The following is a 12,080-nucleotide window of genomic DNA, read 5'->3' on the forward strand; positions in this document are numbered from 1 at the left end:
ACCTCCCTTCCGTTATTTGCTTTTGTAATTCTTTCATAGTTTGATAAGAGTTAGAATACTATTGATCTTCATCTAATGTCATCATACTATCGCTTTTCCAGAATACAGGAGTTAATTGCACTTGCAAAGTTCAAACTCAGGTATAAACATTACCAAACACAATTATATTAATCATAAATAGTAATTATTTGCCACCCACAAGTCCTTCATCATAGGATCATGAAACAAAGGGGGCTGGATTCTCGGTTTCTGAGACTAAGTGTTGACATCGATGCAGAATTTGTGGACTTTCACGACAGCAAAGTTAGACACCAGTTAAGTTGGTACCGGTCCAGCACACAGGGTAGTGTTAGAGGCTAGGACACAAACCTGTGGAAGCAGGTTCAGCTGTTCACAATATACACCTTGGTGCTCTGTGTCAGAAGGGTGGGAGGGACGGGCGGGCTGCAGAGGGGGCACGGGGGCGTGGGAGGATGGGGGCAGTTGGAGATGGGCATGGGCCAGTGCACGCAAGTCACCACCGTATATCCCGCGGGTACCAAGCCCTGACCAGCCCCCTCGCCCCCCCCCCCCCCCCCCAACCCCCCGCCACGGACCCCATCCCCATCTCCACCACCGATTGGTTCGGTGGGACCGCGTGATGTAACGGCCAGATCGCATTCAGAGATCACTCGGGTGGACGGTGGAAAGTGCTACGTGGGCAGGAGACAAACGTTGTCAAATGATCATGGCAGAGCGGATTGTCATCATCCTCCATCTCATTGACCAGACCTGCTGACACTGCCAACCCAGGGCCCGCACCCCATGGTCAGGCAGGTAGGAATTGCGGAGGAGGTTGCAAGCATGGGGGGGGGGGGGGGGTGGTCCAGTGAGGGTGAATATGGGAGGGGGTTTCGTCGGCCGGGCCTGGGGGGGAGGGGAGGGGCAGGATGTTTGTGCCACCGTCAGCCAGGCCCCCTATCGGTGAACCTGGAGACGATATGAGTGACCCTGGTGCATGCGTTGTGCAACCTCTTGTGGCTGCCTGGGCCCTATGCCCTGCCCATCCTGGCCCCATATGACTGGTGTCTGTCATAATATACACATCAGTATATAATTGTGCAGACACACACTGACTGACACACTGCAAGACCAATCAACACACACAACACAGCAGCCAATCACCAGTTAGAGCACACTCATTATAAAGCCAGAGGGCACTAGTTTTCCCGCTCATTCGGGATGCAGCCTCTGAGAAGGACAGAGCTCGCAGCTTGTAGCACAGATCGTCACCATGTGCTAACAGTTTAGACTGGTCAGGATTGGCATAGGTCTTCAGTTTAATCTAACATAGTGTCGACCCACAGTGCAAGTATGTTCAACAGTTCCTAGCTTAATAAAATAGTGTTGTACTATTTCAAGTATTGGTAGCCTGTATATGTTACTGCTAAGGTAATCGCAGGTTCCACAGATCCAGAGTACTCAACACATCAGTGTCGCTCTGCCCAACTACGGGCCACGTTGGGCTGTCAGTGGGGTGTACAGCATGATGGTTGCCTTGCAGGCCACTGCAATGGCTGCCCTTGAGTGGATACCCCGGTTCCGTGAACCTCGCTGTTAGTAATTCCTCGTGGTGGAGGCGGAGCATCACAGGAGCCCCAGAGAATACCAGGACGGGCCTGTTGATGATATACCACTTTTGTTTACTGTACGTATGGCACAGAGCGCATTCACGCCGCTGTCGAGGCACCGGAGCATGGCATTTCTTCAGGCGCCTGGCGCCTGCCTTGATATCCGGTTGAGGTGCGATTCTACGCCTGATCGTGCCTCGCAATTACAGTGTTGCTGGACGGAGAATCCCGCCCATAGAAATTGATTGTCAACTTGAAGCTGACACATCAAAGGACAAAACCTGGGCTCCCAGGACAGTCTTCTTTTAACATCCAGGAATCCAGGCTGACAACAAAGCCTGCCTCAAGACTAATCCTTCTCAAAGTCTGGTTTTCTGGAAGATTCCTGCCATTGTCTGTGGATCAGAATGAGCCTCTATACCAACCTCATCTTGCTGCATCATTACCAATTTTGAAGGATTCCACCAAATCGTGCTTTGAGCTGGCTGAACACGCCTGAATCTTCAGTCCCATGTGAAGGAATCCTCACTGGTATCTGAAGTTCTGGACTCTAAAATTCACTTGAATTAATTTTCACATTTTCTTTTTGCTTTAAGCCATTCCTAGTTGTAAAATTATTTTCTTTCTGATCTCCTTGTGTGTGTAGATGTAGTTGCGATGACCATCCCCAAGCTTTGAATGTGTGAATGAATAATACTTCCGATTTACTTTCCGAAACACCTCTGCTAATGGAGCCACGGCGAGAAAAATAGTGGCGTTCATGTTGCCTCTCCCCTCTGTCCATAACAATATGTGTGTCAGTGCAGGATAGAAAGATGAAAATGTGAGTAAGTACACAGACAGAGAGGAATGGGTACACCTGGGCAGCATGGCAGCACAGTGGTTAACACTGATGCCTCACAGCACCGGGTTCAATTCCAGCGTTGTCTGTGTGGAGTTTGTATGTTCTCCACATGTCTGCCTGGGTTTCCTCCGGGTGCTCCGGTTACTTCCCACACTCCATAGGTGCACAGTGTAAGTTGTAGCAAACTCATCAAAGGACCAAAAAATGAACCGGAAATGTTGGAAAAGGACATTCCATTTTAAATGGACAGATTGTTGTCCAGGCCATGTCTGCAGGCAGACATCTGAATCAAGACAAACAGGCCATGAGTCATGAAACGGCCCGATCTCATTCAAAGAGGGGCAGTTGAAATGCAAATCACTTGGTGCCCTGGCCAGACGGAACTCACAATACCTTAATGAGATAACGATTAAAGTTGTCTCCAGCGACCATTGTCAAGCGAACAGCAGAAACCAGAGATATTGCAAGCTTTTGTAAGGGCGCTGATTAAAATCAAATTACATTATTACACCTTTTGATTGGGGAACTTAATCACTTCCATCCTGTCAACAATCAGAAAAGCTTCCTTTGTCCTAGAACTCACCTGTGGGAGGGGTCAGTATTTGATCCATTCAGGATTTTGCCCTTAAAATGTCAAGTCTGAGGAACTGTTGGGGGAACTCTACTCTCCTGCCTGACACACGCTTCGCCTTGCTGAAAACAGACCACGAGAACCGGAGGAGCAATAGCCGCAAGGACCGGCCAGCTTGGAAGAAGATCTGAAGAAATCTGCCAATCTGTCCCTGGAGTGGTGAGTATATTCCTCCAGCTCGCAGAAAACTCCCAATTAGTATAGTTTGTTGAGGTTTGGGGTGGGTGAGTGAATATATCTGTGTATCTGTGCTTGCGGGCGCTAAAGTAAATCTGTGTAAGCTGTAAGAATTTTCAATGTGCCGTTTAGTCTCTTGTTTTATACCAAGGGCGCGATTCTCCCAGAGGGGGAGAAATCGTAAGGCTGGCGTCAAATCCGGGCGGGTTTGACGCCAGCCTCCCCCTCCCCGACCGGGAACCGATTCTGGTCCCCGGTCGGGGCTAGCATGCCGCCGCCGTAAACTCCGGCATCGCGGGCATAACGAATTTCGTTAAGCCCGATTGCCAGAGTTTGCGCCGGCTGACGCGTCATATGACGTCAGCCGCGCATGCGCGGATTGGAAGACTCCAACCCGCGCATGCGCGGATGATGTCATCGCGCATTTGCGCGAAACCCGTGCATGCGCGGGCCGGGATGCCCCTCAGCCGCCCCGCGAAGTGATACAGCGGGGCGGCGGAGGGACAAAGAGTGCGCGGGCATTGGACCCGCTGCCCGCGATCGGTGCCCACCGATCGCGGGCCCATGGCACCCTTGGCACGGCCGTGGTACTGCCGTGCCAATCGGTGCCATGGTTTTAAAAATCGGGACTTTACGGCCGTTTTTACGAACGGCCAGACCAGGTGTGTTTGCCGTTCGTAAAAACAGCCGTAAAGGGCTGGGAACTCGGCCCATCGGACAGCTGAGAATCGCTGCTGGCCGTAAAAAGACGGCGGCAGCGATTCGTATCGGGAGTCGGGCGTGGGGGGGGGGGAGAATAGCGGGAGGGCGTCGGACTAGCGTGGCCGTAAAATTTTACGAGCCACGCTATTCTCCGCACCGCCGTGAGTGCGGAGAATTGCGCCCCCAGTATTTCATAACCTCATAATCGGTGTTTATAATCTGAGTTGCAGAAGACTTAATTTCTCTTCAATAAATCAATTATTTTAAAACTACCATTATTGTGGTCTCACCTTCCTTTCACTGTCCGCTCTGGTCAAGTCACAATAATTGTCAGGACATTATCCCGTAGTCAAGGACCAGAAAAGGGAATCTGAGCACTTCGAACACACTCACTCAAGTGAGGCTACTGGTCAGTAATAAACAGTGGTCCCTCTTTCTCTCACTGTTGTGAAGTTGGACTAGTGGGGCACTTCCAGGTGACATTTCACCATCACAGGAGAGAGACTCAGACAGGCGTAGGTGGCAGTCAAGGCAACTGGTGTGGCATAAGGACAACCTCACTGGTTAGGTATAACCTTTCTCTTGCGAAGCTGTCCCAGTGCAACACTTCCGGGTCGTGGTTTCAACACCTGCAGGAGAGAGAGACACCCACAGTTATCTGTGACACCAATTGGCAGCCTGTTGTGGAGTAAAGGAAACCCTTTTCGTCACAACAGGTTAGGAGGATTGGCCATGCCTACCCCTGCCCCCACCCCTAAATATGTTACAGATACCAAAGGATCTGGGCCTGGATTGTTGTATCTGACTCACTCCCTTCGTTTCCACAACACTTCTGTTAGAGTTATGGCAAGGGCCATAGATTTTCTGCCCCTAATACAAGTACCGAATATTTACTATCCTAACCACGATACGTGCAGTTGAACAAAAAATTTATCCATAAACCTCTGCTGCGGAGCCTGCCTGAAAATAAATAGAACACACAGTTAGTCTGCCCTCCGCTGGAAGTGGAAACATTTGCAGGCATCACAATCATCTTCCAAAGTTTTGTTTTCATGGTGTTACAAAAGTACTAAAATCTGAACTCATACAGCTTTTATTCTGAAAAGTAGAGCGTGTCACAAGTTTATAGTATCAGGCGGGTAAAGAGTTAAACCTTTAGACATCACCTGTGGGAGAAAATGAGCATCTTACTTTTATGGGCGGGAGGGTTATTTTTGTTCAAATAACTTCCCATTTTATAGTGAAATAGGCTGCCCTGAGGGAAATTTGCTATGTTTTTAAAAACAAATTATATTTTGACCTGGAACTAACTAGTCTGAAGTGAGGTTGCGTTACCTACTTTCCGATTATTTTGCAATAATTAAACACAAACAAGTATTTGTGTAGATCACAAGGGAAGATCGGAGCTTCAATTGAGAATTAATCATGAGGTAAGTTGTATCTTACAGTTTGTAGACAGTAATGAATCAGAGGGCTGCCCCCAGATTTTCTGGAAGTCTTGGAGGAGTAGATAAAGAGGGAAGCGTTGTTCCTTCAGTATCCCCAGGAACAAATCAGGGATTACAATCCAGCAAGACCGGACAGAAGGGACTGAGAGGGTCAGTGCCAACAGCATTCCCTCCACGGCCTGGATTCAATGTACACAGAGGTTCCAGGTCCTCCTGAAAGCAGCAATGGTTAACACAGCTCTTCATTTCTCAATATCTCTCAGCAGCACCCACCAATAACACTTTTCACTGTGCTGTCAGCTCATTGAGTAGCATCGTTTCCTCGGAGTCAGGCAACTGTAGGATAAAGTCACACTCCAGACTCTCAAACACAGAAGCCCAGGCTGACATGATAGTGCAGTACTGATGGAGCACTGCACTGTCAATGGTGCTGCCTTTTGGACGAGACGCTTAAACCGAGGCTGTATCTGTCCTCTCAGGTGGGTGTAGAAGACCCCATGGCGTTATTTCAAAGATGAGCAGGGAGATCTTTCTGATGTCCTTGACAACGTTTATTCTGCAATCTACATCACTAAAGCAGATTATCTGTTGATTATCATATTGCTGGTTGTGGACATTTGCTGTGTGTGAATTGGCTGCTAAATTCCCTACATTACAGCAGTGACTACACTTCAGGAGTACTTTGTTGTGAAGTACTTTGCAAAGTGATGAGGTTCTGAAAGGTGTTATGAAAATACATGTCTTCTTTCTTTGTCACACCACACACTAAGACTATTCTCTTCTCACTTTCCAGCACTTGCACAACCAGCAACTGGGAACATGGGAACAGGAGTTGGTCATTTAGCTCCTTGAGCTTGATTTGCGCTCCAGTGGTATAATGGCTGATCTGTAACCTAACTGCATTGCCCTCTCTTATGCAAAACAGCCAGAGACCGGATCAAGACCAGGTGAGGTACCGTTGATAGCACAGTGCTCATCCAAGCTGAGTGGGAAGCCTTGACTATTAGTGATACAAGTGACATCTCACTTAGCAGTCTCCTCCGTCTACATTGGAAAACACATCACCCCATTGCTGTCCTTACCACAGGAGACCAAGTCCCCAGTCTTTGTAGCTTTGAGAGAAGGTTAAATAGCTGTCCTTCAGGCTTGGACCTCCAAATTGTTGAGGGAGAGGCTCACCTAGGACAGGTTCCTGGATCAAATGGATGGCTTTAAAGAGTCACTCTTCCTCTGCAATCCCCTCTCCATCTCCAGTGGATAAGTGGAAGTGATGGGTCTCACATGAGTGGCACTGGTGCTGTTGGAGAGCACATTGTGCCCTCTCACAGAACATCGGCCCATCTGTACTTTCGCCTCCTCTTCAACCAATACCCAACATGGTGCCAACGAGTTAAGTTTGGCCAGAGTGAGACGACAGCAGATAAGATGCAGCAGCCTGCAGCTGGGCCCTCAGAGGCTCAAGTCGCCAGAAGTCACCAATCACAGGCTTCCAGGGTCTCAATATCAGCTCGAGCAGCCTTCAACCAGAAACCTATTCACAGAGTCTATTTAAAAGGAGTCTTTGTGAACCAGAAAAAACAGAACCGTTATCTGAAATTACAGCAATTTCTATCAATAAAAGCAAGGTGATTTCTTTAGCAAAATTCAGTTGGTGCAGGATAGTTAGTTGTTTGTCCTTCAAAGTAAAGAAGAGCATAAGGGCGGCACATGGTGCAGTGGTTAGCACTGGGACTCCGGTGCTGAGGTCCCGGGTTCGAATCCCGGCTCTGGGTCGCTGTCCGTGTGGAGTTTGCACATTCTCCCTATGTTTGCGTGGGTCTCACTCCCAAAACCCAAAGATGTGCAGGTTAGGTGGATTGGCCATTCTAAATTGCCCCTTAATTGGGAAAAAATTATAATTGGGTACCCTAAAATTTATTTAAAAATAAAGAAAAAAATAAATGAAAAAAAAATTAAAGGAGACCATGACAATCACCTGAGGCATTTCATAGAGTTCCAAAGGTTATGTATGTGGTCACTAAACCCCACTTGCACCAGGAAGGTTCTGCAAATAGGGCAGGATACCATAGAGGGGCTGGTTTAGCACAGTGGGCTAAACAGCTGGCTTGTAATGCAAAGCATAGACCAGCAGCGCGGGTTTAATTCCCGTACCGGCCTCATTGAACAGGTGCCGGAATGTGGTGACGAGGGGCTTTTCACAGTAACTTCATTGAAGCCTCATTGTGACAATAAACAATTATTATTAGATCATTGAGTTTTGAGTAAGCTGCGAGTTTGAGATTTTCTCTCCTTGCATTTTGTCTATTTGCCGGGTTTCAAACCAGGCCACACCATTTTTTATTTGGTTGCTCCAGGTGCAGTGATCCTGGGTGAGCAGCTCCCAGGACTCAACGTCGATATCAAAACTCCTACATGAACGCTTCAGAATGACCTTGGGGCATTCCATTTAGCTGCCATGATAGTGTTGTCCAGACTCCAGCTTCCCTTAGAAGATTCCCTTTGGTAACTGAGTGACAGACATTCTGACACAAGTTGTGACTGTCTCAATATGGTGTGGATGCTTGGCAGGCCAGCTCGGGTGAGTGTCTGATATTTTGTCCTGCCATCTGATGGACAGAAACAGCCGGAGGCAGCTCAAGTGTAAGTGGTTGAGTTTCTTGGCATGACACTGGTACATAGTCCAAATGCTCCATGTGTGGAGCAGATTGGGCAGGACTATTGCTTTCAGTTTGGTGGGCACTTACTCCTTCTCCTTCCCAGACTGATGTTCAAAGTCTGCCAAAGGCTACACTTGTATTGACAGTTCTTGCATGTGCCTCATCATCACAGTTTGAGGAATTGTGCTGCTGAGAAAAGTGAACATCTGAACCACTGACTGGTCCTGGACTGAAACCATGGGTTCGAGATAGGGATGCCCTGGAGCAGACAGGTACATTACTACAGTTTTCCTCATGCTGATAGTAAGGTTGAAGCTGTCAGATGCATAGGGAAACAAATCCATGTTACATTGCATGTCCAGCTCTGATCAGACAGTTAGTCAACCAACAAGTGGGAAATCACAAAGTACGGGAGCTTTGTCTTTGGAGTTGTTTCAGACTGAACAGCTTCCCGTCATGCAGTATTTGATTTCAATGCTAGGATCGTCATTAAGGACGACATAAGAGAGCCTGGTGGAGAAAAACATGTTAAAGAGATGCCCCTCTTAACTCCATTAGTGACTGGTAAAGGGGCAGAAGACTCCCCATCGTTCAGGACGCACACAAGCAGGCTGCCATGGAACTGTTAAACCACTTGGTGGCTGCATTTCCCCAATACCTTCCAAAGGCCCTCAACTGTGTCAAAGGCCTTGGTCAAGTCAACATGTTCTGCTCTTGGCATTTCTCCTGGAGCTGTCTAACTGCGGACAACATGGCAGTAGCTCCTTGACGGTCAAGACAGTGCACTATGGGATGGTTTAACATCATACGCATTACAAAATCTACACATGAGTAATTTTCATACCTAACATTATGTGAATTCATATTTAATTACTTTAATATGTTTGAATTGGTTTCCTCTCATACCTCAGACATTCCCACTGTTAATGATCAAGAGCTATGTGGAAAAGCTAATGCAAGCCTTGCCTGTGCTCCTATTGAACTCACCTTTCTATCTGTCTCTGGTCACTAGGAAACCAAAGACAACTAAACAAAAAAAGAACATATTGGGCAGGATTCTCTGTCCCGTCACACCTGTTTTCTAGTGTGGCGCGCGCCCACCAGCAGCGGGATCCTCCGTCCCACCAGCCGGCCAATGGGGTTTCACATTGTGGGCACCCCCACTCCGTCGGGAAATCCACGGTGATGAGTGTACCACCGACGAAACGGGGGATCCCACCGACTGAGAATCCAGCCCCAAGTGTTTCCAATTAAGGGGCAATTTAGCATGGCCAATCCCCCTAACCTGCACATCTTTGGGTTGTGGGGGTGAAACCCACGCAGACACGGGGAGAATGTGCAAACTCCACACAGAAAGTGACCTGGGGCCGGGCTCGAATCTGGGTCCTCAGCGCTGTAGGCAGTAGTGCGAACCACTGCGCCACTGTGCCGCCCGTGTTTAGCCTCTTTTTAAGCAATCATAAAAGAATGATGTCTGGAGAATGGCCAACACTCATTAGATTCTAAGTTTTCCGGTGTATCTTGGTGTACAGGAAAATCGTCACTGAAACAGAAAGTGGGAATAAATGGGTCTTTTTCCGAGTGGCAGGGCAGGGCAGACAGTGGCTGGTGGGGTACTACAAAGAACAGTGCTTTGGCCCCAGCTGTTCACGCCATATATAAATGACCTTTTTTTTAAAAAAAAATGTAGATTACCCAATTATTTTTTCCAATTAAGGGGCAATTTAGCGTGGCCAATCCACCTACTCTGCACATTTTTGGGTTGTGGGGGCGAAACCCACGCAGACACGGGGAGAATGTGCAAACTCCACACAGACAGTGACCCAGAGCCGGGATCGAACCTGGGACCTCAGCGCCGTGAGGCGGTTGTGCTAACCACTAGGCCACCGTGCTGCCCTAATATATAAATGACCTGGATGAGGAAACCAAATGTAACATTTCCAAGTCTCTTGATGGCCCAAAATGGGTGGAATTGTGAGTTGTGAGGAGGATGCAAGGAGGCTTCAATGTGATATAGTGAGTGAGTGGGCAAACACATGGCAGATGCAGCACAATGTGGCCAAATGTGAACTCATACATATTGGTGTGAAAAGCAGAAAGGAAGAGTATTACTTAAATGATTATATATTGGGAAGTGTGGAAGTACAAAGTGGGTGTTCTTGTGCACCAGTCAATAAAAGTGGAGAGGCAGGTGCAGCAAGCAGTTAGGAAGGCGTGTTGGCCTTCATTGCAAGAAGATTTTAGTTCAGAAGTAGGTCTCATTGCAGAGTCTTGGAGTAATGCGTGCAGTTTTATTCTTCCTACCTAAGAAAGGATATACTTGCCAAAGAGCGGAAGTTCATGAGGTTATTGCCGGGGTCGGCAGGACTGTCCTATGAGGATAGAATGGTTCAACTGGGCTTGAATTCAATAGAGTTTAGAAGGGTGAGAGAAGATCTGTTTGAAATATGTAAAATTCTAACAGGGCTGGATATACTAGATGCTGGGAGGATGTTTTCCCTGGTTGGGGAATCTAGAACCAGGGGCCAGTCTCGGGAGACGGGAAAGACCATTTAGGACTGAGATGAGGAAACATTTCTTCACTCAAAGGGTAGTGAACCTGTGGAATTCTCCATCACAGAAGCTGCGGAGGCCAAGTCACTAAATGTGTGCAATATAGAGATAGATCATTTTTTATATTTTGATGGCATCAGGGGATAAGAGGAGAAAGTGGGAATATGGCATTGAGATCGAGGATTAGCCATGATCGTATTGAATGGCAGAGCAGACTTGAGAGGCTTGTTCCTATGTTTCAACGACATGTAGTAAAAGTAGAAAATTATGGAGAAATATAAACGCTGTTGCAAAATGCGTGATAACTTCAAACCAGGCTATTTCTTACACTTGGAAAAATTAATATTAATTAGTCTATGGAGTAAACTAGTTAAATCATGCTTTCAAAATGAATCAATCAATATGATATTTCACATATGATATTAAAGCAATGAGACTGCATTGCTATTTGCTTCTGTCATAGTTTTGTCAGGGTAGTAAATAGTAAAAAATATGATTTAGTTACATTTATCTACTTTTTAACCACATATATATTTGCATAGTTTATATATTTTTCAAACAGAATGCTGGACAAAAATGTGGTTAGAACTGCATTTACCTTATCCGTTTTGAAAGTTTATAATAAAAGTCTTGAAACTTTAATTTGGTGCAGTTTATTGTAGCTACTGTCTCCCTCTGGTGGCTACATGACTGAATGTCAGTGAACAATAACCACGACAATTACAGAATGTGTGCCAACTGGCCCTGGAAATTGCTGGAATATTGTTCAAAAGCAGGGAACTTCAGTGTTGTAATGTTAAGAATGCAGTCTCCATCACTTTGTAGTTTATTATTGGTGAGCAGCAACATCAGACGGGAAAGGGAGCTTTCAGCTGGTGGGGCCATTTATACTCATAGAATCATAGAATGCTACAGCACAGAGAGTGGCCATAGGTTCATAGGGTATGTACGATATTTTTTAAAAACTGCTCAATTTAATCCCACATTGCACCATTTTCCCCAATAATGCGAGTAATAAGTCCTCTTCAGTACATGTCCAATTCATTTTTGAAAGCTTGCATGGAATATAAATTCTTCAGGTTCTGCACTCTGTTGTAATATGCCTTTAAGAGAAAGCTGCATGATATTCCTGGTGCAAAGTATGTCATGCGATGCACTTCTAGTTTCATATTTGCTTTTCAGCAGAGCATACAACAGTCAGCCCTGCTGTTGGTGTCTTCAAGCTTTGCACTTTTGTATGTGCTTAAGCAATCCCCATTGAGCGATTGCTGCCTTTATGTAATTATAAAAACATGACCCGCTCCAGGCCTTAACAACCCTCTTTATTTCACAGAACCATTGAATCCCTGTGAATAAAGTGCAGAAGAAGGCCATTCGGCCCATTGAGTTTGCATCAACCCTTCGAATGAGCACTCTACCCATGCCAATTACTCTCTAGCCCCGTAAACTAACCTGCAC

Source organism: Scyliorhinus canicula, chromosome 15 (genome assembly GCF_902713615.1).
Source record: "Scyliorhinus canicula chromosome 15, sScyCan1.1, whole genome shotgun sequence".
Taxonomy (NCBI): Eukaryota; Metazoa; Chordata; class Chondrichthyes; order Carcharhiniformes; family Scyliorhinidae; genus Scyliorhinus; species Scyliorhinus canicula.